General features: G+C 37.6%; 3 long non-coding RNA genes across 9 annotated transcripts in view; 2 read left to right on the plus strand and 1 right to left on the minus strand.

Annotated features, from left to right (window-relative positions):
- Window positions 1-27,070, plus strand: part of LOC111092101 — a 115,113-nt gene that overhangs the window by 3,132 nt on the left and 84,911 nt on the right. The gene's annotated exons all lie outside the window — the stretch shown is intronic.
- Window positions 5,613-25,252, minus strand: LOC119865623. The gene is made up of 2 exons (XR_005377575.1): window positions 24,796-25,252; window positions 5,613-7,451 (listed from the first exon to the last, which is right to left on the minus strand). It is a non-coding gene; the product is annotated as an uncharacterized LOC119865623 (long non-coding RNA).
- LOC111092102 lies at window positions 12,084-16,462 on the plus strand. Its single transcript, XR_005377590.1, has 2 exons — window positions 12,084-12,148; window positions 16,149-16,462. It is a non-coding gene; the product is annotated as an uncharacterized LOC111092102 (long non-coding RNA).

Here is a 27,070-nt window from a genome sequence, read left to right on the forward strand (position 1 = left end):
AAATATAGAATTACTATAGGCCCTATATTAATTGATGGTTATTCCTTTTCAACCTTCCTTTACTATTCCATATGGCAGAGTAAATCTGCATTGTTATGTCAATTAAACAAAACATAGCAGTCAAATCAGGAAGTTACTCTTCATTGTACATATATATCAGTAATGGAAAAAGCCAAAACCTTTCTCTCTTATTTAAAACTTCTCAAAAAAAATAAAAATAAAAATAAAAATAAAACTTCTCAGTGGGGCTACTGGGTGGCTCAGCAGTTGAGCATCTGCCTTTGGCTCAGGTGGTGAACCTGGGATCGAGTCCCACATCAGACTGCTGGTGAGGAGCCTGCTTCTCTCTCTGCCTGTGTCTCTGCTTCTCTCTGTGTCTGTCATGAATAAATGAATGGGATCTTTAAAAAATAAATAAATAAATAAATAAATAAATAAATAAATAAATAAATAAATATCTCTAGAAAAGCAGTTAAGATAAGCTAGTATAATTCTAAAATAATTTGTGTACAGGATACACCAGACTATAGGGATGTACCTACAAAAAATATAGGCACAACTGTTCTAGAAATTAGATCTTTGTGAAAAAAACTTAAATGATTGACTAACTCAAGCTGATTAGATATTTTTATTAAATTCCTCCTTAACCAGAGCTTCTTTACATGGCTGCAATAATTAAAATATAATACATATTCAAATCAGTAATTGAATTTGTTAAAAGAACATGCTCAACTCAGTGAAGACCTTTGAATAAATAGAATTCAAGTCCCATGTTTTCATACTTCATAACACTTGCTTCATCTTAATTTAATGATTGCCATGTCTTATAAGATTTTATTTTAAATTCCTTTCATGCTATTCATAAACTCAGATATATGTGAGTACAAGGGTCATTTAGGTGTAACTGTGGACTGAGAATTTGTTAACTGCACTTGAGATCAGAAATATTCTAGAGATAGTCTGATGCGTTTTGCATATTCTCATATTGCCCACTCCCTTGTCCAGCTTTGCCTGTAAGACCCATGACATTTTCATGTCATATGACCAAGCAGTGAAATGATGGTTGCATTGAGAATTTTGTTTGTTTTTCTGTGCTAAGTTCTTAGAAGTTTAAAATAACTCATGTTCAAAACAGTGAAGGAAGTCTTTATAAAATACTTTGGAAAGTATTGGAGGTTGCTATTCTCAGTATATTAATGATTTAAAGTGTCTTTCAGACATTTTAGGAAGACCATTTAGGAAAAAAATATAAATATTAAACTCCTATTATGTTTAACTGTTAACATTTTTTTTCTCTTCAATTCCTTTGAAATTATCTTTACGCATCTGGTGATACAGAAAGAAGAATCCAAGAGAGTAACATAACAGAGCAATATAAATTTGTGTCCCAGTTCCTATCAGCTGCATCCTTATTCATATCTAAAAGAGATCCAGCCATGACACAAAGCCATTACAGTGGTTAAGGGTGATGGCCAACAATAAAATCAAGATTTTGGTCTTCATTGCATTATCATTTAACTTTCATTGGCATCACAGCAATTCACTCATCATTCATTTTTTCTAGGGAATCTTGAATAATTGAAAATTTTATTTTATTTTTTAATAATTGAAAATTTTAGACATGAAGTTCTGTGCACAAGGATATTTATTCATTGACTCACTCATTTTACAAATCATTATTAAGTACCTATCATGTGTCAGGCACTGTTTTCGACACTAAGGATACAGCAGTGAACAAAAGAAATGCCTTCTCTATTCTCACAGAGTTCATAAACATGCAAAAAAACACATATGTCAGGAAATGATAGGTGCTATGAAGAGAAGTAAACTGTGGTAGAGGTTACATAGAGTGCTGGGTGGACATATTAGTTTATATGGGTGGCCAGAAGTCAAACTATAAAACTTTTAGCAAAAATATAGGAATGAATCTCCATGACCTTGGATTAGACAATGGTTCCTTACATGTAACATCTAAGTACACCTAAAGTACAAGCACTCAAAGAAAAAATAAATGTTTTAATAAAATAAAAATTTGTTCATCAAAGGACACTATTGAGAAAGTGAAAAGGCAGCCCATACAATGGGAGAAAATATTTGCAAATAATATGTCGGATAATATTATAGAACCCACAATATATAAAGAACTCCTACAATTCAACAATAAAAGACAAGTGAGCCAATTTAAAAATGGCCAAAGGATTTGAATTTTCTTCTCCAAAGGAGATCTACAAATGGCCAAGAAGCCCATGAAAAAAAGTTCAGCAGCAATATCTAGTGGAAATGGAAGGAGTTAAGGTAATAAATCCAAGAGAAATTGGACGCTGAAGATAGCACCACAAGAGGCAGGACTGAGGATAAGATTATATTTTTTTGACCTTAAAAATAAGCATAATGGGGGTGATTTGGTCAGTTAGGCAACCAAATCTCAATTTCCACTAGGCCATGATCCAGGTGGGGGCTGGCGCATGACATAGAGCCCCACCACAAGGGGCTCAGCAGAGACTCTGCTTAGAATTCTGTCTCTCTCGTCCACCTCCTCCCCCTCCTGCTGCTCATGCATGTGCACTCCTCTAAAATAAATAAATCTTTAAAAAAAAGTAAGAGCGTAACAGAAAAACTAGAAGTAGGGTCCAGTCAATAGACACAATGGATGTGCTGCTTCTGGTTGCCCATGCAACAGGAGCCCTTTCCTCCTTCTAATGATATCTGATGAGGAAACCCTCATGCAAATAATGAATAATTAGAGGTGGAGTCACACTAGGTCCAGGGAACTACCTTTGGAAAAGACAAAAATTGGGATTGATGTGACAGGCTGTGAAAGAGATGGATTTGACTTCCATGTGAAAGCAGGAAGTTGAGGCTGCTCCAGTGTCTGGTGATGGGGAATTAGCTAGGTGGCTACCTCATATTGTCTCTGCGCTACACTGTGCAAGTTCACCTGGGAATGTAGAATCCAGACAGCTTGGGTTTGGCTGGCTCTCCACTCAGAAAGGGGAAACATTGATTTTTGATGTGAGAAGAAAAAGCACAATTCACAAAATTCACCCTTCATTTCTTAAAATATGTAAACACTCACTTTTTTTGCTTTCATTATGTTACTGAAAAATTCAAGTTTTGTGTTTAACATTTCACCCCCCCCTTTTTTTTTACTGTTGTGAAAGGATAATTTTCACAAATTATCTTTTCTATTTGAAAATACTTCCAAATACTTTTCACATATTAGGAAAGAAATTTAAATAAAACATTTTACTTTTTAAACCATTTCTTTTTCAGTGATTAAAGCAAAAATGAACATGCTTAACTTTTTACAACACTGGTTCTCAAATTTGCCTGTACACAAGGATCTGGGGATCTTGTAACAGATTTTGCTGGTCTATGTGAAGCCTGAGATTCTGGAATTTTTAAAAAAAGATTTTAGTTATTTGACAGAGCACAAGCAGGGGGAGCAGCAGAAGGAGAGGGAGAAGCAGGCTCCCTGCTCAGTGGGGGCATGATCCCTGGACCCTTGGATTAGGCCCTGTCCTGAAGGCAGACACTCAACCAACTGAGCCACCCAGGTGCCCTAAGATTCTGGATTTCTACCTAGCTCCCAGGTAATGTCATTGCCGCTGGTCCAAGGATCTCACTTTGAGTAGCAAGATTTTAATTCATTACATAAATGATAATTCGGTAGTTGAATGTTGACCAAATATGATATATTAATATAATATTTTTGTTTCTTTTCCATTTGTGGAAACAGTTTTTGTCAGATTTCCTTTCACAAATCATACTATTGTAATGCGTAGTTATAAAAAAATGGACTATTTATAGAAATAGATGGAATAAAAGTAAAAAGTCATCTTCGTTCTCTACTCTTCTCCCCTCAGTCTCTCTCCTCTGTGGATAATAAATGCTTTGGTATAATAAACACTTCATATACATAAATAAAAACAAATGGAAGTAATATAATGAATACTTTGGTATTTATTGAGAACTTTTATAATGCCATAATAATGCTGCATAATAAGTTCACCCCAAAATTCAGCAGTTTACAACTGTAAGCATCCGTCCGCATGCTTGAGTTCTCAGACTGCTCTTGTCTCATCTACAATAAGCTTGGCTAGGCAGCTTTACTCCAGGTGTTCGTGATGGAAGCTCCCAGCTGGGATTGGGGTCCAGTCAGCTCCCAGGTGGAAGGAGAAGGAGGAGTGGCAGTTACGGAGGCATGTTCTTATGGAGGATCACAACTGTCAAGAAGACAAGCCCAACATTCAGGTTTATGTCATGGCTGTTGACATCATTTAAAGTAAGCTATGTGGCCAAGCGCAGATCAGAAGGAGGGACTCTCTTCATTCACTCTAAGGCTATGACAGAGGTGGGTAAAGAAAATGAAGAATCTGGGGGACTTTTAATCTATGAAGCCACTGAAAACATTTCCTTTGTAGCCTCTCTCTTGTGCTCTGCAGTCTTCCACCCACGGTGAAATCCAGCAAATCCACAGCAAGCTGTATACATTGTCATTGAGCTTTTCCAACAAAGCATTCGGTGGAGAAAAGAAAGGTTAAGCCCCTTCTGATTTTTGAGTGACTCCACGTTGGTGTGGTCCAGAGCAGTGATTAGTACAAGAGGAACACCCCCGACCCCCATCACCACCATCAGGTTTCCACATGTTCACATAGGAACAGAGCCCAGTGGTTGGTATTTAACAGGGGTTGGTGAGGTCCTTGGTTTCATGGCCAGAGCAATAAACATGTTGGTTTCTTTCCCAATTACTGGTTTCAGTAATAGCAAAGGGGATTTTTCTTAAGGAGATTCAATGCCGTTTTGAAGTTTTTTCTGCAAAATTTAATAATCTCAGTGTCAAAGCTAATTTTAATTCCTTCTGACCCTGTACTAATGAACTGTTCTTTCCATCTCGATGATGCCACCAGGAGGTTGTTGCTGTTATTTTTCTCCTTGTTTGGATATTTTGCCCTTTGCAACATCATCTCAGAGAGCGTGGTATATGCCCACCCCCTCCACCTCAACCACCCACAATTTCCTGCTTGCTTTCTCTGCCTGAAGGGCTTCTTAGTACTAGGGGAGCTTGCTCTGCCTTTGTACAGGGCAGCTTGGAACTACAGTGGGCTCATGAGGAATTGGAGCCAGTGCTTAGACACCCCAGCTTCCCTGTCACTCGGTGCAGCAAACTCCCAGAAAAACTGGATGTCAAAAATGTGCTCATGTACACATCCTCATTGGCCTCCTTTCTTTCCCTCCCTCCCCACTCACAGAAATTCCTGGGGTCTTGTATCCCAAGAATGGACTGCTTGCCCATATCCTTTCCTCAGGGTCAGCTTTTTGGAGCAATCCCAACTAAGGTTATGAGCAGAAAAAGCTGAGAGCTTTCCCTAAAACTCAGAGCACCTAAAGCAATAACGTGGGATCCCTGGGTGGCGCAGCGGTTTGGCGCCTGCCTTTGGCCCAGGGCGCGATCCTGGAGACCCGGGATCGAATCCCATATCGGGCTCCCGGTGCATGGAGCCTGCTTCTCCCTCTGCCTGTGTCTCTGCCTCTCTCTCTTTCTCTCTGTGTGACTATCATGAATAAATAAAAATTAAAAAAAAAAAAAAAAAAAAATAAAGCAATAACGTAATTTAATTAATGAGCACATTAAAAATGGCTGGTAGATGGCATTGCTCTATCAGAGCTGGCAAGTTGAAATAAGTAGCAACTAAATATCAAAAACCTAAATAGGAAAAAAAATACCACCTAGGTGTCAGTCTGTGTCTGAAGCATAGAAAAGGTGGAGTTTCATTCGCAGTGTCCGTGATGCTTTGCCTGGCTTCTTCCACTCCCCAAGTAGTTTCTCTCTCTGGCTACTCCTTGGTCTTCATGCCCTTTTCTCTGACTTTTGTTCAGAAGGGATTGGTATGATTCTGTGCTCATTATTGCCAGGCCACACGGATTTGCATTAGACTCATGTGCTTCTATGAGCTAGTGTTGGCCACCTCTTGTGCCCTAGATCACATCCTCTTTACCCTCCTTTTTACAGCAACCAGCTTGGTGAAGGGGTCACCTGCTAGCACCCTATATCAGTGGCAGCACCTATCTCTTGCTTTCTGCTCTGGAGCTTCTTTTTTGCCATGTCTTAAGATACCTTCTGGAAACCATTCAGCTATTCTGAAGCAGGTAAATCCTGGAAGTTGAAGGTCATGAACACTACTCCCTTACACTCCTGTCCCCATAACTCTTGACCAATGGGAAAAGACAGCTGATGGATAGTTTCTCCTTGTCCTTCTGGTGGACAACTCTGAGGTGTATTCTCCACATTTTCTCAGAGCGCCGCCTGGAGGATGGAGCCCTAGTTGTCCTGGGTAATGTTTAGCCTGAAGACATGTTTGCCTTGTGGTACTCTTTGAAGTCTCCCAATCCAGTTCCCTGGGATGGAACTTCCCAAAGTAAACTTCTTGGATACACACTCTTGTATCTAGCTCAGCTTCCTGGAGAATCCGGTGCCGGTTAGGTCCACATTCCAGGATGCCAAGCTTCCCTTGTTTCTCCTCTCCCAATGGCTCCTCTGACACTTTCCCAACCCAGCTGCTCTTCTGACGCTGTCAGAGTCTCCTCTTCACTTCCCATTAACAACAGTGGGAACTAGAATTCTGCTTCTGATTAACTACTCTTGGGGAGTTAACCATCAGTAAGACATGAACAAATCTTTAAGACTCTAACTTCTGCTCCTTCCTACTGAATTTTTGAGAACTCTGATAAGTTCATTCCTCAGCTGGTGGTCCTCCATCATTAATTTTCGCCTTTCTGTGGAATATAGGGCATTTCTCCCTGTAGCTGTAGATTTCATTGGTATTTATTGATTCAGACACGTGGTTATTAAGAATCACAGCACTTGAATTGGCACTGTTGACAACACGGAGCAGCTGAGATGCAGTTGCTAAAGCTTATGGATAATCTAAGGATGAAGTAGGAAAAACAGCAAATAACCAAAGCATATAAAACAGAGAATGTGATCTGTGACAAGTACAATATTGACAGGGCGTGATGGGCAAAGTGTAAGGAAGCATGGACTTGACACTGGTCTCCAGTGGGGCAGTGAAGGATGCCCAACTTGGCCCAGGCTGAGACCAGCAAAAGCAATGGTCAGTTTTGCCATGATAGCAAATATGTTCATGTTTGGTTGGCTAAGGCATTTTGAAGAAACGTTTTTCAATTTCATTCTTGAATATTTTGGCAGCTCTAGGTATTTCAAGCTCCAAAGGCATTTTGACAAGTTTCAGTACCCTATTGTTGAATAGCATGTTAATCCTCTCCAAGGTTGAGTTTTTACTGCTCTCAAATCCATCTTTTCTGCATCTGTACTGTCGTAAGACCCTTCCGCATTTTTGAAGTATTAGAACTCTTCATGCCTCTTGGGTATGTTTGCTTGTTTATGAGAATTTCCTTGTTATTCACGTGTAGATGGCAGTTTGAATGACCTAGAAAGAACAAAACATTAAAAATAATGATTACATAATTCATGCGATCCCTAATTATGTTTTATTTTCTAAGAGCTACAGTTGCTGTATTATTCATAAGTCTGTTCCCATATTATTTATGTCACACAAATAGGATGTTCGTTAGCTTAAAACAAGCAAATTCTGTGTATTTCTTTACATTAAAAAAGTGGATATCAAGGTATATTAATATTTTTTTGTGTGTGTCTATAAAATGAGGAACTAAACTGGTTAAAATCTGAAGCCTTCCTGACTCAGAGTGTGGTCTTCAGAGGCCAGTAGCAGCAATATCACCTCCCAGCTTTTAGAAATGCAGGGTCCTGGGCCCCACCCCACAACTACTGATCCGAAATCTGCATTTGAGCAAGATGTCCAGTGATTCATGAGCATTTTAAAATTTGAAAATGCCTGATCTGTTTTTTAGAGCTATAATTCTGCATGTTTTAAGAGCTAAATTTGGCCTTAATTGCAACTATATCTGACACATGGGACACTCTCAAGACACCTGATGACCATGGTACTTGGGTTTTAGAATATATCAACATATTTTGAAATATTAATTTCTAATAAAAATATTTTTGCTCCTGTTTAAAAAAAGATTTATTTATTTTAGAGAAAAAGAGTGTGAGCGGGAGGAAGAGAGAGAGAAAGAGAGAGAAAGAAACAGACTCCCTGCTAATTAATCATGGAGCCTTATGTGAGGCTCGATCCCACCACTCTGAAATCACAACCTGAGCTGAAACCAAGTCAGATGCTTAACCGAATGAGCCATCCAGGCATCCCTATTTTTGCTCCTTCTAAAACAAACCAGCTTATAGACTTACGGGATCTTTCATTACTACGGTCCATTTTCTATTCCTCTAATCATTTGTGTACTGATAGGGAAGAGTTTTAGATTTTAGAAACTTAGAACCACTATAATGGTCACATATTTGGTATATCTCTTGGAGAGTAAAAACATTTTTCAAATGATAGATGTCCAATATTCAATGATGCTCAACCATATATAGAATGTTTCAAACTTTTTTAAATTTATTTTTATTTATTTATTTTTTAAGATTTAAAAAAATTTATTCATGAGAGACTCAGAGAGAGAGGCAGAGACATAGGCAGAGGGAGAAGCAGGCTCCTCACAGGGAGCCCAATGCGGGACTGTATCCCAGGACCCCGGGATCACGGCTTGAGCCAAAGGCAGACACTCAACCGCTGAGCCCCCCAGGCGTCCCTAAACTGTTTTCTCAAAGATAGACTTTTTTCCTACCCGTCAGATTGAATAATGAATGGCATCATTGCTCCAGGACTTGGGAAGGGAAGCCAGCCTGATGTACAACTGGTAAGGATATGAATCGACATGAACATTTTGGAGGACATATCTACTAACTTTTCAGGGGGCACACATTCTAACCAAAAAGTTACACTTTACAGATTTGCTCTATAGATATATTCTCATATGTTTGCAAAGAAATACATACAAGAATGTGCAATGAACCATTTATATAAACATGAAAGCTGGAGTTACCTAAATGTCTATCATCACTAAGAAATAATTTAATAAATTGCAACATGTTCATAGTGAAATATTATGTAGCTATTAAAGAGGAAGAGATAAGCTGGAGTCTAAGATACATATAATTATATTCAGATACATATGGAGATTACAGACACAGATTAGACGAGCTATAGATATAGGTCTTTGAATATAAAATGCTCATAAGAATAAACACCAAGCTGTTCACAGCGGCTGCCTCTGGGAAGTGGTATGCAGGAGGATGGAGGACTTTTTATTTTGCAGTTTATCTACTGTTTGATTTTTTAAAATCAAAATAAATGTATAACTTAAAAATAATTATGGTGTTTCTTTTGAATGTCTTCCTCTTAGCCAAAAGAAGAAAATTATGCACAGCTAGATGAAGATAGACTTATAAATTTCAGAATCTGTATGCAATCCAAAGAAATTAAAAATAGAAAAAAATTCAAGAGTTGCTCAAGAAAGACTTCTCAGCAATTCTCAGCTGTAGAGTTTCTGAGAAATATCTGAATTCTGTGTTAATATGTTTTCCATTACTAGATTAAGGTATTTTGGAATATAAGCAACATTAAACTCACAAGTAACTTTTCTTTTTTTCTGATATTCATTTTCTATTATTTTATTTTACTTTGTTTCCTCACATTTGTATTTAAATTCTCGTTAAAATACTGTGCAATACTGGTTTCAGGAGTAGAATTCAGTGTTTCATCACTTTCATACAACACCCACCGCTCATCACAAGTGCCTTCCTTAATGGCCATCACCCATCTAGCCCATCCCCCTCCCACCTCCCTCTATCAACCCTCAGTTTGTTCTCTATAATTAAGAGTCTCTTATGGCTTATCTCTTTCTCTCTCTCTCTTTTTAATTTTTATTTCCCTTCCCCTATGCTCATCTGTTTTGTTTCTTAATTTCCAAATATGAGTAAAATGATATGGTATTTGTCTTTCTCTGACTGACTAATTTTGCTTAGCATAATACACTCTAGCTCTATCCATGTTGTTGCAGACAGCAAGATTTCATTCTTTTTGATGGCTGAGTAATATTCCATTGTATGTATATGTACCACATCTTCTTAACCATTCATGGACATCTGGGCTCTTTCCATAGTTTGGCTATTGTTGATAATGCTGCTATAAACATTGAGGTGCATGTATTCTTTCTAATCTGTATTTTTTTCTAATCCTTTGGGTAGTAGTAGTACAATTGCTGGGTTGTGGGGTAATTCTATTTTTAGCTTTTTGAGGAAACTCCACATTGTTTTCCAGAGTGGCTGCCCCAGTTTGCATTGCCACCAACAGTGCAAGAGGGTTCCCCTTTTTCCACATCCTCTCCAACACCTGTTGTTTCTTGTGTTGTTAATTTCAGCCATTCAGATAGATGCGAGGAGATATCTCACTGTGGTTTTGATTTGTATCTCTCTGATGATGAGTGATGTTGACTTTTCAAAATGTGAAGTAAAATGACATCATTCTCCACTTACCAAGTTGGCAAAACATTTGCCAATATTAAAAAGATTGCTAATGTTCAGCAATCATAAGTAGGTATACACATAATGACTTGGGAAGAAACACATTTTTAAGTAGAACAACCAAGTTTAATTTGATATATGTAGCCTAATGCCATTTTGTAAGTACATAACGTATTTCAGAATAAGCATAAGAGAAAGTTGGGAAGAGCAAATATTAAGCTCTTGACAATGGCTATCTCAAGGGAAGCCTTTGATTTGAAGAGCCTTTTGACTTTTTCCTTTCATAAAACTTTGTTTTTAATGTGAGAATATGGTAGGCCTTTTTCCTCCCAAATATTTTCAAATTTTAAAGATTTTATTTTATTTATTTAAGAGAGAGAGAAAGTGTGAGTGAGTGGGGGAAGGGCAGAGGGACAAATAGAGTCCTCACTGAGTGGGGATCCTGACTCAGGGGTGGATCCCAGGACCCTGAGATCATAACCTTACTGAAGTCAGATGCTTAACCAACTGAGCCACTCAGGCTCCCACAAATATTTTCAAATTTAAAAAAATGTAAAGAGAACTAATGAAATTGATTTACTTCGTCTACATCTTTGTAGTTATAACTCTTCCAGAGTTTCAATCTCCATTTAAGAATAACACAAAAAAGTTTTCTCCTTATAATGAGGCTTGGGAAAGACCTAAGGGGTGAAGTGGAAGGGGGTGTTTATATAAGGTGCCTTCCAAACTGGGGACAAAGAAGTGCAGGGAATTTTATCCCATATTCTCAGTTCATTTCATCCTAATGGTATTTTGAAGGGAAAAAACATTGAAAGAAGGGATATGATAGCGCGTTTTCCATGACACAAAGGGCATAAATTTTAAGTAAAAAAAAAAAATACTATCTTAAAGTGTTCTGTGGTGCTTTTTTGAGGGTTCTATGTATTGGCTTGTTTTTCTAAGAGCTCTGATTTTAAGAAGGGAAAAGAGGCAATGAGAACACTGAGCCAGTATCATGATTCTAGTAATTTTTATTGAAAAGTAGAGTCTCTTAAGATTGAAATAATTCTAGGACAGTTTCACCTTTTTTTTTTTCTTTTTGATGAAAACTTTTTTTTTCATTGTAGTTGACACACAATGTTACATTAGTATCAGGTGTACAACATAGTGATTCAACAAATCTATATTATGTTCACCACAAGTAGCTACCCCCTGTAGCTACTTTATCCTATTACAGCACCACTGACTGTATTCCCTGTGCATTTTTATCCTCATGACATTTTTACCCTTTAAAGCATCTAATAGGGGTGCCTGGGTGCTTCAGTGGGTTAAGCTCCTGCCTTCGGTTGAGGTTATGATCATTCTTTCTCTCCCTTCCTTCCTTCCTTCCTTCCTTCCTTCCTTCCTTCCTTCCTTCTTTCCTTCCTTCCTTCCTTCCTTCCTTCCTTCCTTCCTTCCTTCCTTCCTTCCTTCCTTCCTTCCTTCCTTCCTTCCTTCCTTCCTTCCTTCCTTCCTTCCTGATTTATTTATTTGACAGACAGAGAGTGCGAACAAGCAGGGGAAAGCAGCAGCCAGAAGGAGAGGGAGAAGCAAGCTCCCTGCTGGGAGCCTGACATGGTGCTCCATCTCAGGATCCTGGGATCATGACCTGAGCGAAGGCAGACGTTTAACTAATTGAGCCACCCAGGTGCCCCTTGTAAGGTATTTCTTATTCTTCTTGGGTATCAAGGAAAGCTTTATTAGTTATCATGGCAGACAAACAGATCACCTTGGGGTAGTAGGATTCATTCTTTTCAAACACCGAAAGCTGCTCTTTCATTACGTATTAGGAATCCAAATATAGTCATACGTATTCATGTGCTAGATAAAACAAGGAGTGAACTGGCATATTTAAAACCATGGCTCTCTTCAATCAAACCTAATTGGAAAATCTAACTAATAATCATAATAGAGAACAATTATTGCCTCTGGAAAGATAATCACCTTGATGTATTAAAACTATTTTAATTGACTAAAATTTGGAGTAGACCTAGGAGAGCCAAGTACCATTACCATTACTGCAGTGCAAAATTGAGCATGTGGATCAAAATTTAATGTGTGAATACATTTCAGTTTGTTCTAAAAATATTTAAGTACTTAATTTGTAAGCATTTATCTTAACATTAAAAAAAAAGTCTCTAATATTTCAGAGACTGCAGATTCCTGCCCTGGACCTTTGAAGAGCTTGTGATTTAATAGGAGGAGACAGGACTACAAATAGTCATAATATAAAATTAGTGCTATGCTTACAGATGTGAGGAAATAATAGGAACTCTTGGCAATGGTGGTTTATTTTGCCTGGAGTTACTAGGAAAACCTTCACTAATAATGGCGGTCTCTTAGTTTAAACTTAAAGCTTTTTTTTTTCTAAGTTTGAACCTGGTTTGGAGTTTACCAACTAAAGAAGAGAGGAAATGAACAAGTAAATGTTCTGCTCATGAAAAATAGCAAGAGCAAAGGCAGGGAAGAATTAACACTCATTGTGGGAAATGGGAACTAAGATACAAATCCTATATTGTTCTTCAGTGTCAAGTGACTGACAGGCCATATGGTATCTATTTCGCTTGTTTAAAATGTACTTCCAAATGGAAGAAACAAAATATTGTATTTCAACTGCTTGCTTTTTTTTTTTATAAGTGAGGAACCTACTCTTACTATTTTCTCATTGTCCTGGAGGTATCAAAGAGGTTTTGCATCAGAGACTATCCTACTGGTATAATATGCGTGTCCCAAAACAGGAGCACCAAATCAAATCATATTAACTATCAATTATGTTAAACAGATCTCATTCAGATATCTGTGTTTTGTCTCTTTCAAGCTTCTCTTCCTTAAATTTGAATTTCTTTAATATTACTATCACACCCTCAATTTTTTTTTAATGTTTTGTTGGTCTGGATTTGTTCATCCCTTCTATTATCTGCATATTGTACAACATGTATCTGTTGCCTGACCTGTCATAATTTTTTATTCATTTTAATGTATATGTTGACATTTTGAGAGAAAAGTTATATTCAGACTTAATTCTGTCTCCTTGACATCTTTTCTGCTTTCATTACTATGAGATCAACTGAGCCAGCCTTTAAATCTGCAAACTGATATTCATTTTACTAAACTTTTCCTTTCTTTTTTTTGGAGGGGGGATCCAGACTCTTCACTTTTTGAAATTACTTAGCTACTTCTTTCCCAGTAGCATCATCAGGTTTCTTGTAGCCTCGGTTATAGGACAAAACGAATCACACAGGAGTTTCTGTGAAAGTAGGATTAAACCAAGGAATTCTCTTCAAAACTACAAAATCAATGTGCATTTGAGCAAATCTAGCAAGAAAATAGTTTCTGCGGAAAAAACACCACCAAAAATAAACAAAAATAAAAACAAAATCATAAAACATTTAGATCTTCTAAGAAACCGCATTCTCCACATGAGTTAGAGCAGCCCAAAACTAGTTCCTAAAGAATAGTAATTATTTACTGCTCAAAGGTTTAGGAGCAAGTGGGGCAGGTCTTCTGGTCTCATCGGACTCCTTTACACATCTGTGGTCATGTGTGGATGAGATAGATCGGCTCTCTCACATGTTTGGGGGGTGCCGGCTATAGGCTGGACTAGTATGGCTTCAGCTAGGACAGATGGGCTCTTCCTCTGGCAGCCTGGCAGGGGCTTTTTCACAAGGTGCTGGCAGTACTCCCGACAGAGTGTGGAGTGGGAGGTCCCTTGACAACCAGACTAGGAACTGGCTCCCTCTCACTTCTGACGCCTTCTATTAGCCTAACCAAGTCCAGAGGCCAGCCCCTATTCAAGAAGTGGGAAAACAGACCTAGCCACCTTCTGATGGTGGGTGTAAAGTCGCAGGGCAAAGAGCATGAAGGCTTGAAGAATTGAAACACAGTAGCCAGTGAGATGTTACTCCTGGGAATTAAAATCCTTTTGCATTCATCTCCTCTACTTCATGCACCTCAGGCTTTCTTAGGAGCTTGAGCATTCTTCATGAAAAGGAAGACTAAAAAAATAATAATAACAAATTTAATAAAATAAATAAAAGGAAGACTATTTCATCATGTTTTAAAAATGGAAAGAAGCCTATGGTGCAGCAATTTGTTTGGAAGCTCTTAAAATGTATTATCTTATGTCCTGATATCAGCATTTCTACTTTGAAGTTTTGAGATTTTCTTAATTCTGAGAGTAGCAAAAATGTTTACATGGCAACTTACAAACTTTGCAAGCGTCTGTGCTTTTCTTACTAAAGGAATAGAAGAAAATTAATATTTATTCATATATTGGTGTGTATAAAACACTAGTTTAAGTAAGATGGATTTTATGCAGCTGATGGGTTTTATTATAATCATGTCCATTTTCAGGAGTTGTGTTTTTTTCCCCTGAATGATTAATTTACATATCTGAGATTTGTAAGCATATAAATGATTCCCTGATTCCATGAAAGTTATGTTTATATTATTTTTCTTATACTGTAAGCAGTCTCCAGTTAAATAAACCTGGCTGTGAAGAGCATAACCCTTAGGAATAAAGAGCCTTTCCAAAGATATTTGTCTAAATTCTGCAGACCTGTTTCAGATACATGAATCTTGTTCTAAAAGAAATCTGTGATTTGCCCCTTTTGAACTTGTCAAGAACCAACAATGACTTGAAATCATAGTATTTCATAGAGATGTTATTTGGTAAAACTGCTAGAGATTGAAACTGGAGATGAAAAGAAAATATCCAGAATGTATGCATCAGTCACACATTTTCTTGTTCAATAAACCATTCACACTAAAAAAGACAAAAACAAAACCATTCACATGTAAAGTGAAATGGGGAATTCTGACAATTCTTAAATACTTAAATAAGAAAGTGCTTGATTAGGTTTTAGTAAGGCTTGAGTTATATATTGGAATAGTTATCATTTTTAAGAAAGATTTATTTGAGAGAGGAGAGAGCATGAACAGGGGGAGGGGCAAAGAGAGAAGTAGGCTCCCACTGAGCAGGGAACCTGGAGCAGGGCTTGATCCCAAGACCCAGAAATCATTACTGCATCAAAGTCAGATGCTCAGCCAACTGAGCCACCTAGGTGCTCTGGAATAATTATCATTTTTAATAAAAAACAGAAAAATCACTTGCTTCAATGTTATCTCTTTTGTGGTCAATACTTGTTAGGTGATATTCTGAAGTAGAAATTTTGAAACCAGTATAGTATCCCATATTATTAAAACCAAAGTTAAATAATTTGCAATTGGTCATTTTTATTATAATCTATTTCTGTGGTGGTCTCGGAGAACAATTAATCAATACAAGATGCTATTTAGCTATTTTTTTGCTCTGCTCTTAATGACACCTTACTATAAGTAAATTCAAATTGAGTAAATCAACACAGTGGAAGAGAATTAAAGCCCAAAGAGATTGTAGTCTAGACAAACTATAAACAAGGATATGTATTTTATGGTTAATGTTTTGTACTATAGTTTCATATTTTATCTCATTTAATCAACATAGTAAACTATTTGTCAGTTTGGGCAATTTTACTAAGTAAACCATGGACTTGTGAGTTTACATGACTTGCGCAAGTTCAGAGCCAGTCTATGGTAGATAGACCAGGATGTTGCCTGGCCCAAAGCTCCTGTTCTCCAAAGACAGAACTGATATTTGGCCTTATCTGTGTACACTTGTCAGGGAGCTGAGCCACCAGCAGTGATGATGGAGGCTGAGGAAGGAGTTCAGAGGACACAAGAGGGAATACTTTCCAGCCTTGAGAAACTACCACAAAAAGGGCAGATACAGCTTCTACACACTTTTTTCCAGCAAATAGCCCCAATTTCTTTTTAACTGGAATCATGGAAAATCTCAGAAAGTAAAGCATGTGGATTTCAACTCCTGTATTTAACTTCACTCTGGCAATGTTAATTCTGCATTTTATTTCACAGCAAAGAAGGACCAATGAATAATATTGATAATGCTATTGATTATAAAAATTTTATTCTATTTTATATCTTACGGGCATCTTCAATTATTATTCAGCAAATACTCATCCCTCTCATGACCTCCATGGAAAAAGGAGTATACTTCTTTGTCCCACTGATATCATGTGACTTTCTTAGGCCATAGAAATATGAGTCAACATGACAGTGTGCCAACTCCCATCTATACCTTAGTGTCCCCAAGTGTCCCTCTGTCCTTCTTAAGAAGATCATGATTCAAGTAGCTGCCAGTCCAAGGAGGATGAGAGACATGTGGGCCAGACATGGACCCAAGCTGCAGCCTGCAGCCCAGCCTACCATGTATAACCAGCTGGTATATACATGTATACCAGCTGAATCTCAGCCAACCTTCGGTGGAATAATTGGTGATAAGTGGTTAGGAGGCTAAGACTACCAGATTACGATATTCACATACTCTCCTTCAGGGGAGTAGGAGCTACAGAAAGTCTTCAAGTACCCACATTAGGTTTTATCAAGATTGCTCTGGCAGCAATGTGTGGACAAAGACTTCAAATGGAGTTTATTCCTATAGTTCCTCCCCCAGAAGAGGCAGGGAAAAAAACCATGATTTCAATTTGATGCCAAGATCTTTATTTTTTATTTAATTTTTAATTTTTTAGAGAGGAGGGGTTGGCAAAGGGAGAGGGAGAGAGAGAATCCTAAGCAGACTCCATGCTCAGCACAAAGCCTGATGTGGGGCTCAATCCCCTAAACCTGAGATCATAACCTTAGCCAAAATTAAGATTTGTTCGCTTAACTGATGGGGCCACCCAGGATCCTCTAATCCCAAGACTTTTAGCTGCATTAGCAATGTGAGGAATGCTACAGCTATGTGAAGAACTTAGGGTTGGACATTTGCAGCATGATGGCTTTATATCCAAAGGAAATAATGAACCCAGAACCTCTGAGAATATAGTTGTCACCTAGTGTGAGTGTCTTGAATAAGAACAATTACATAGTAAATATTCTGTAATTGTTTATTTTCTGTTGTTCCCACTTGATCTGTATTGATAAGAGCCTTCAAATGAGGCCTTCATTAATTGTTGTTAATTAGTTAATTGTTGTACTTTCTCAAAAGTATTTGAATGGCCTTTCTAAGAATTAACTACATCTGAGCATCGAGTGAATTATTGACTTATCTTGTTCAAGACTGAAAGCAAATGTAATAAATGCTGTTGAAACCTGTTATGAATTGTTTTCAATTTGCCTAAGAACCTACAGTACTTATTCGTAGAACTTCCATGGTGGGGCCTACCAGTATTAGACTCTTCATCATGAGGAGCTAGTTAATCAATGGGGGAGACCCCATGTTTATTAGTGCCAAGAACAAACCAATGATCACTGGTTAATAAAGATAATTGAGTGGTGGAGAGCTTAGATTATTTTTTTTCTGGCCCAGTCAATTCTGGCCATACATCACAACCACTTGGGGATATTTAAAAAACAAAACCAAGCAAATCTACCCATATTGGAGCTTTACTCAGACCAAAGAATGATTATTTTTTAAAAGCTCTCTGGGTGATTTTACTGTGCAGCCAGAGTTGAGACAAGGCATGTATGTTTTATGCAATTTTTAAAAAGCCAAATAGTCTGGAAAGTTTACCTATACAAAATGCCCCATGAAGAACATCATCTCCTATAGCCTAGTTTTTACAGCCAGGCTTTAAAAAAAAAAGAAAAAAAAGAAGCCCAAACCAAAAACCCCAGTTTAGTTTGTACACCATTATATATATTGATTCAGAAACTAAATATAATTTTGCCAATATTACAGTCATTTACTTCTTTTTTAAATTTTTATTTATTTTTTAGATTTCATTTATTTATTCATGAGAGACACCCAGAGAGAGGCAGAGACACAGGCAGAGGAAGAAGCAGGCTCCCTGTGGGGAGCCTGATGAGGGATCTCGCCCTAAGCCAAAGGCAAACGCTCAACCGCTGAGCCACCCAGGTGCCCCACAATTCATTTACTTTTTTATTATTGTTTTCAATTGTGGTAAAATACACATAACATAAAATTTACCATTCTAACCATTTTTAAGTGTGCAGTTCAGTATCATTAAGGACATTCACATTGTTTTGCAATCATAACCACCATCCATTTCCAGAACTCTTTTAAGATTGTGAAACTAGAACTCCATGCTCTTCATTTTTCCCCTCCCTCCAGTCCCTGGCAACCACTATTCCACTTTCTGTCCCTTTAAGTTTGACAATTCTAGATACCTTATGTAAGTGGAATATTACCATATTTGTTCTTTTGTTAACAGGTTTATTTCACATAACATCCTCAAGGTCCATCCATGTCGCAGCACTTGTGAGAATTTCCTTTTTTTATAAGGCTGAATAATATTCCACTGTATATACACACTACGTTTTGTTTATCTATTCATCTGTCAATGGACAATTCTACCCTTCAGCCTTGTGAGTAATGCTGCTATGACCATGGATGTCTAAATATCTTTCCAAGATCCTGCTTTCAATTTTGCAGGATGTAATACCCAGAAGTTGAATTGTTGGATCATATGGTAAATTTTTTTTACTTCTTTGGGGAACTACCATGTTGCTTTCAATGGTGCCCAAGGGGTCCAATTTCTCCACATCTCTACTAACACTTGGTTTCTTTTTTTTTATTTTTTAAAGATTTTATTTGTATTTATTCATGAGAGAGCGAGAGAGAGAGGCAGAGACACAGGCAGAGGGAGAAGCAGGCTCCATGCAGGGAGCCCAAGTGGGACTCATCCTTGGTCTCCAGGATCACGCCCTGGGCTGCAGGCGGCGCTAAACCGCTACGCCACCGGGGCTGCCCTAACACTTTGTTTCTTTCTGGTTTTCAGTAGTAGCCATTCTAGTGAGCGTGCAGTTTTGATTTGCATTTCCCTAATAATTAGTGAGATTGGGCATCGTTTCATGTGCTTGTTGACTACATATCTCTTCTTTGGAGAAATGTCTATGCAAGTCCTTTGTTACTTTATAAATAGGTTGTTTTGTTGTTGGTGGTGGTGGTGAGTTGTAAATGTTCTTTATGTATTTTGGATATTAACATTTTATCAGATACATAATTTGCAAATATCTTCTCCCATCTCATGGGTTGCTTTTTCAATCTGTTGTTTGTATTCTTTGATGCACAGAAGTTTTTAAATTTTGATGCAGTCCAGTTTATCTATTTTTACTCTTTTGTCTTTGCTTTTGGCACCATATTCAAGAAATCGTTGCTAAACAATCCATTTACTTTTAGCAACGTCTGTCTTCTAAGGCACAGAGATGATTTACAATGCAAATCAATTGGATAACCTGGATTAATTTGCTCATTCAAAACACAGGCTTTTAAAAATGAATAAATTAAAATTTGGGAACTTTGTGCTTTTACTGAAACTTTAACTTTTGAAAATGCATTAAATCTTATTTAAGTAATTGATTACTTTGCATGAGTTTTCTAATTCATGTCAAGTTTATAGATTCTTTTAAAGTGGAACATAATAGGACCCCATACATCAAAGTTTACATATTACATCTTTGTTTTTTCAAATTGTCTATTACAGTGAGTAGCAATAAGCATCTACTCAATAAACTCTTACAATAATAAAATATAGCTCAGGAGTGGCAATTAATATTATTTATACAAGTATGTATTTTGTGGATGAATTATTTGAGATCCTGAAGGAAAAGTAACGTATGTGATCAGTATTGGATACAAAAAAGATGCCTTGCTTGCGGATATGACAAGAATGCACAGGTTTAGAAGTTTGGGCAGCCTGTCTGAATTAATGGGATAATTGATGCCTGTAGGATGCAGGTGTGCGTGTGATGTCACCCTTTAATTATGAGCAGCTGGTGCAATAGGAACATCAGGATAAATTTTGGGTCCGTAAGAAAACTTATTTCAGGAGTTTTTTTTCCTCAGTTCCGTAAATGCTCCAAAAAACTGTCACCATGTCCCTTGGTGGTTCTCATATCTCACGCATCCCCTGGGGATTGGCAAGACATTTTGAGATGCTAAGAGATACTCTGTGCAAGTTGCCATCTTGGTTGACCACATTTCATATTTCTAACTCATGCTATTATATAAAGTTTACAGTATTATAGCCCTGAAGAAGCCTTCCAAGTCATGGGGTTCACATTCTCCTCAGATTGGGATACAGAGGCCTAAGGAGGCAGTGACTGGACACAAACTACCAATAAGGAGAGTGGTCAAGATCCCAATTGGGCTCCCAGATTCAAAAACTTAGTATCATTAGAAATGTCACCAAGAGCAGAAACAAAAAAGAGATAATGCATTCCAGGTAAGCATTCCAAAACCTAAAGTCCCTCCTTGTCTTGCAGCTTCTGAAAGCTTGCTCTCCCTCAGCCATCCACAAAGCCAGAATATCTTTGACTTCTAACCTTCTAACTGCCCCAGCCTAATAAAGCCACAGGGATCCTGGCCACGAGGACTCCCCCTCACCAGCCTTACATAGGCTCTAGCTGGTCTCTGTGTCATCAGAAACCGAATGGCTGGACCTTGTCCCAACTTCCTCCACTTTTAGCTATCTGTGATAAAGGGGCTTCCTTCTCCAAAGATTAGTCTGCTTGGGGCAGCCCAGGTGGCTCAGCGGTTTAGTGCTGTCTTCAGCCCAGGGCATGATCCTAGAGTCCCGGGATCGAGTCCCACGTCAGGCTCTCTGCATGAAGCTTGCTTTGCCCTCTGCCTGTGTCTCTGCCTCTCCTCTCTCTCTCTCTCTCTCTCATGAATAAGTAAATAAATAAAATCTTAAAAAAAAAATTAGTCTGCCTGAAGTGTTGCTGTTTCTGAACTCACACACTCAAAAATTGTATTGACAAGTTTGCCAATTTTCCAAAACGTTCAAATTCATCTGACCTTCTAAATAACAACATCCACTGGAAAATTATTGGACATCTGGAGAGTCATCTGGGGTTGAATTACATTTTTGATGTGCTGTGAAATTGGGTCAGCGCATTAGAATTACATTTTAATAGTTATGGGTGCACTAATAAAATGCTGCTCTTTGGTGCAAATTGGCAACTCTCCCAGACTTCAGGAAGCTTCGAAGAAATGAAGTTCAAAATTCTTGATTAACAAATATGTACAAGAAGTCAGAAAAAGACAAATTAAGAATCTTCTATTAAAGTACATAATAAACCCTGGATTTATTTTACAAGTTATGATTGTAAATGGGGCCTATTTGCATTGCAAAGGGCAATGTTGTTCAATGGTATGAGTAGCAATAGAAAATCAGGAGGGAAGCTCCTTTTTCCTCTTAGGATTTGTTGTTCCAGTGAAGGTATTGTACTTAATCAACTATTTTCTAGACTATTAATACAGTAAAAATAGGACACAGAGATGAAAGCTGTAGGGGCTCAGAATTCTACTGGATGTTAGAAAGAACTTAACAATGGGCTGTCTTGTGCATTTCATAAAAATGTTTAAGCAGAAGTTAAACAGCCATATTTCAGGGATATTTCAGAATATATTTCTTAATTGGATGAGAAGTGTATTCAAAGACTTTCAAGGTCCTTATGAATTTTAAGACTGCGCTGCTACATTCTATAAAATAAAGGTAAAAGGAGCCCTTGCTGAATCACTGGTAAATAATATGACTTAGAAATGAAGTCTCACTTAACAGCATTTAGAATTTACCTCAACTAAAGCTAAGTTTCTGGAATCCACATAGTCGCTAATGGATAGTTATGGCATTGGATGCAAAAAAGACCTCAAGGGAGCTGCTTCAGCCTGGCAAGACATGCACACCCAACACCCTACAGGGTCAATAGGTATCTGAAGACACCTGTAAGGCAGTTGTGCAGTGGAGACAGAGGGCAAGCCTCAAGATATTCAAAATGTAAGGCACTTTTGGTTTCTTTTCTTATCAAATCATTTCCATTGACCTAATCCTTTATGTTAAGAACACATAGAAGATAAGAAAACTCTGGGACAAATGGCAGAGACCATGCAAGAAATCTTTGTTGGGGTACAAACTGTGGCTCATTACCCCTGAATGCTAGCACAGTAGAGTGTAGAAGTTTCTTAGCTATCCAAAAGCTCTATGAGGAAAAATTGTATGTTCAACTTGGTGCCCTTTGGTTTAATCACATTCAAGGCTCACATGTCATCATGGCCTTTCTCTTCTTCCCCGTGCTCTCCTTCCTCATTCCTGCTCCTTAGTTCTTCCCTATGATCCCTGACTTCAGGCAATGTCTCATACTCAGGACCAGTTCTTCTGCCTCCTTTGAATCAAAATTGACCTAAGCTGTGGTCTCATCCTTCTATGTCTTCCAGATAAGGAAGTGAATTAATACTTAAAGACAAATATATACACACTCTGCATATATTTTTCATGATATTTCACAATAGTTGAATTTTCTTAGAATTGAAAAAACATTAAACAAAATAATGCCTCTGTGGTTGTAAATTGAATGCAGGTGGGCAACAGTTAGAGGCAAAGGTTCAAAGCGTGGTCTGGAGGTACACCACATCCCACCAGATAGGTTACCAAAGCTACATCTGTATATAAAATTGGAAACTATGTACTGGAGAATTATTTTAAAATCCCTTGTTACAGTCTGTACTCCTTCAACAAAATGTATCAATTTCTTAAGTGGATTAGTTATTGTACTTTTGAACAAATACCATGACTGAAATACGGGTAACTTTATTAAACTAAAGTCAATTCATTGTTTTCTAAAAGTTTTAGTATTTTTTTCTTTCTTTGTGCATTTATTTTTGATTTTGTTCCCATTCCTTTTCTTTTCCCTTTATCAATTAGGAATTTTATCTATTTAATGGCACAACTTGATGTTTTATGTGTAGCATATATTTATAATAATGTAATAATAATATAATTACATATTTAGTATATACTTAAGGTGTATAACCTGATGTTTTGATATACACATGTGGAGTAATCACCACAATCAAACTTGTTAACACATCACCTCATGTAATTATTTTCCTTCTGTTTTATGAGTGTGTGTATATGTGGCAAGCATGCTTAAGATCAACTAAAAGTTTAAGTATTTTTTGTTCATGGGACTAAGGAGTTCATTTAAGTCATCTTACTTATAGACTAAAATGATTTTTTAGTTTGTTGAGAGGAAATACTTTAAAAAGTTTAGACGTCAAAAGTCCACAAGTCAATGGAGATGAATTATGAAGACAGGGCTTGGTTTTAAGAAGCTGCAATCATGATGGCTAAAATTGAATCAATTTACTACAGTCTTCTGCAAAGTAGCCAGATATTTTTCCTGAGAAAATAAGTCTACATGCCGTACACTATATGGATTTATACCATAAACACCCAAACATGGACCACCTATGGTGACCGTTTATCTGACAAAAACTAGGACAAAATTGATCCATTTACTGGACCAAAGCAGTAAAATGGAAAAAGCAACCCAGAATTCCAAATGAGCCTAGTTTCAGAGTTTGGAGCATTATCATTACACTGCCATGACTTTTTTCCCCTTAAAATCTCTAGTGCTCCAGGGCACCAAACAAAGAAAGGAGTAAGTCTCCTTTCTGCCATCTCACATATTTCAAGTACTGCTTTTCCCCCCAAGGACCATTTTGAAAATACACTGTCCACTTGAGGACAGCCACCTGGAGTCAAGGAAAGAACACATAAATAGAAAGAACAGCCTTTTCCCCAAACTTCCTTTTCTACCAAGCTTTTTAACTAAACTGTTAGAGAAGACTTAAATGAAAGTTTCAAGTACTTTTGACCTTTGGCTAACCAATTCTTGGGAAAGAAAATAACACAGGTAGAGATCCCTGATTTGCTGGGTGAGACTCTCAGCTGAAAACAAAAATTGTTTGTAGTCCTTATAGAGGCTGCTGACTCCATTTTTGAAAAATGGAGGGCAGTGATAAGAAGCACTGGTTTTCCTCCTCTCCCCTCAAACATCCATGTTACTTGTATGACCTCATTCACAAATAGGATAATTAAAATGGACGTGACACACGCTCACCTTAAAAATAACCTCATACAGGGCAGCCCCGGTGGCTCAGCGGTTTAGTGCCACCTTCGGCCTGGGGTGTGATCCTGGAGACCCGGGAGTCCTACATGGAGCCTGCCTCTCCCTCTGCCTGTGTCTCTGCCTCTCTCTCTCTCTCTCTATCTGTGTCTCTCATGAATAAATAAAATCTTTAAAAAAAATAACCTCATACAAAAAAAATAACCTCATAAAGAAGAAAAGATGCTGCTTGATCCAAATTCACTAAGGAATAAGGTGTAATATTGATACAAGTTTCTTTTATTTAAAAAGAGGTATCACTCAGTGATGGTAAATCCAGAATTAATGGGACCAGAAGTTTATCTAACTTGGAGGACAAGATGTCTTTAGAAAAATACCTCTCAGTTGGGTGGGTGCGGTGTTCTGGTAGGTCCGGTTGCACACCTCCTCCACCATAGAGGGCTCCTCGCTCTCTAGCAGACAAAAACACACTCCTTGGGCCTCTTCTCTTGCAGCCAGAAAATAGGTGGGGAGCATTCCAGACCTGACTCTCCATGTTGCCTGCAAATGCCTTCCCAGGAGCACTGCTGGAATCTGGCACCTGGATTCTTCCCTTGCTGAAGTCACAGTTTTTATCCATCCCTTTGAAAATATAGAAGAGGACAGAGATGAATATACCTGTGGTTGCTATTAGGGAAAGAGCATAGAGGATACCAAAAATGGCCAAAGTAAGTGTAAGATCCGCCATGAAAATGACCAGCTTGGCCAACATGTCCACATTTCTCCTCCTTCACAGAAGATATTTAAAACTTCCCAAAGGCTCCCACTATGCAATTGTGTCTTTGTAAGCTGTGGGCAGGGAAAAGGACATTTCTAAACATGCTAGAGTGTGTTGTAATTCCTCCAAGCGTCTACCAGGAGGGCCGTATAGTGAAACTTTGATTTCCCAACTGGTATGAAACAGTGACTAAAGGTAAAGTGTGGGCTATTGCTTCACCATGAATACTCTAGTGGAGAGAAGTCCAGGGATTTATTTTATTCCCTTAACTGTGTAACTGAGTCACTTGGATTGTCATTTCCAAGGAATAGGAACACACTAATGTGCATTTATAACTTGTAAGGCTACAGTAGAAATTTGATGTCATTTGGGAAATTAAAATATGCCAATAAAGTATGAAAGGAGAATAAAGCCATTTTCAAACATGCAAAGATTCAGTTTACCTCTCCTGCATGTGTTTGAAAAAAAATTCATTAGAGGGTATAGTCCAATAAAATATTTCCTTTTTAAAAAGGGAATTTGTGGCATATTAAAAAACTGGGAATTTAACCAACAAAACAATGGAATTAAATCCCAGAATCATACCTCAGTAGCAGACATACAAGGTAATAAATTCAAATTAGAAAGGGAAGTTAGTAGGCTATTAGAGATAGTTTTTAAGAAGACAGTCACCTTCTTGTATTAAATGGCATGATTAAAAACTGTGATGTTCTAAAAACAAAATAACCAGGATATTTCTTAGTTAACAAGGTAAATGAAAGATAATAAGAGAATCCAAGAAAATATATAAAGTTGAATGATGATGATACTGTATCTTCAAATGAAGCTAACTAAGCTGAAATGTGCTTTTTTTTTAAAGAAAAGAAATGCTTTTATTTATTGATTTGAGAGGAAGAGCATGAGTAGGGGTAGGTGCAGAGGGAGAGGGTAAAGCAGATTCCCCACTGAGCAGAGAACTGATGCAGGATTGATCTCAGGACCCTGAGATCATGACCTGAACAGAAGGCAGATGCTTAACCAACTAAGACACCAGGTGCCCCAAAATGTGCTTTTTAAAAGATTGTATTTATTTAATTTAGACAGAGGGGTTGAGAGAGAGAGAGAGGAAGAGAGAGAGAATGCACACTTGTGCAAGAGTGGGGAGAAGCAGAGGGAGAGGGAATCTCAAGTGCACTCCCTGCTGAGTGTGGAGCCTGATGTGGGGCTCAATCAATCTCATGAGGCACCCAGGTGGCTCATTTGGTTGAGCATCCAACTCTTGACCTTGGCTCAAGTCATGATCTCAGGGTGGTTTCTGCAGATAAGATTAAACAATAAACATAAAATAATGTTGATAATGGCATTTTGACGTTTAATACAGGTATGTGTAGCTTAAATAATACACACATGCTCTAATTTAACAGAGAGAGAGAGACCTGGTTGTGCTTTTTCATTTTACTGAAAAAGCTTGTCCTCAACTAAAAGAACCAACAAAGAAATTCAAAATCAAACACCTTTAAATATTATTCCATAAATTCAACCTCCTGACTTTACAAAGCTTCTAGAGAAGTAGGTCAGGGGGAAAATTCAAATTTTCTATTGTAATTACAATTAAAGGACTGTTATTTTTAAAGGAACATTTAATAAAACTGAATTTACATATACCATTTAATGAATGTGTACATTCAAATTTTCTCAGACACATTATTTATATAAAGTTAAATTAATTTTAGAATTATTAGAAAAAAACACAAGTTTAGACTTTCCTTCCTGATAGAGAGTATGTTTTCAGAGGACACACTAGGGAGGGAGTTTCTCTGTTTCCCTTAAAAATTTGTTCTATCAAAAATTCCTGTAAATTTTTCAGAGGTGGCAGAAACATAACATCAGTACAAACCAATTATCCTTTTGAATCA

This window comes from Canis lupus, chromosome 24 (genome assembly GCF_011100685.1).
Source record: "Canis lupus familiaris isolate Mischka breed German Shepherd chromosome 24, alternate assembly UU_Cfam_GSD_1.0, whole genome shotgun sequence".
NCBI classification, from domain to species: domain Eukaryota; kingdom Metazoa; phylum Chordata; class Mammalia; order Carnivora; family Canidae; genus Canis; species Canis lupus.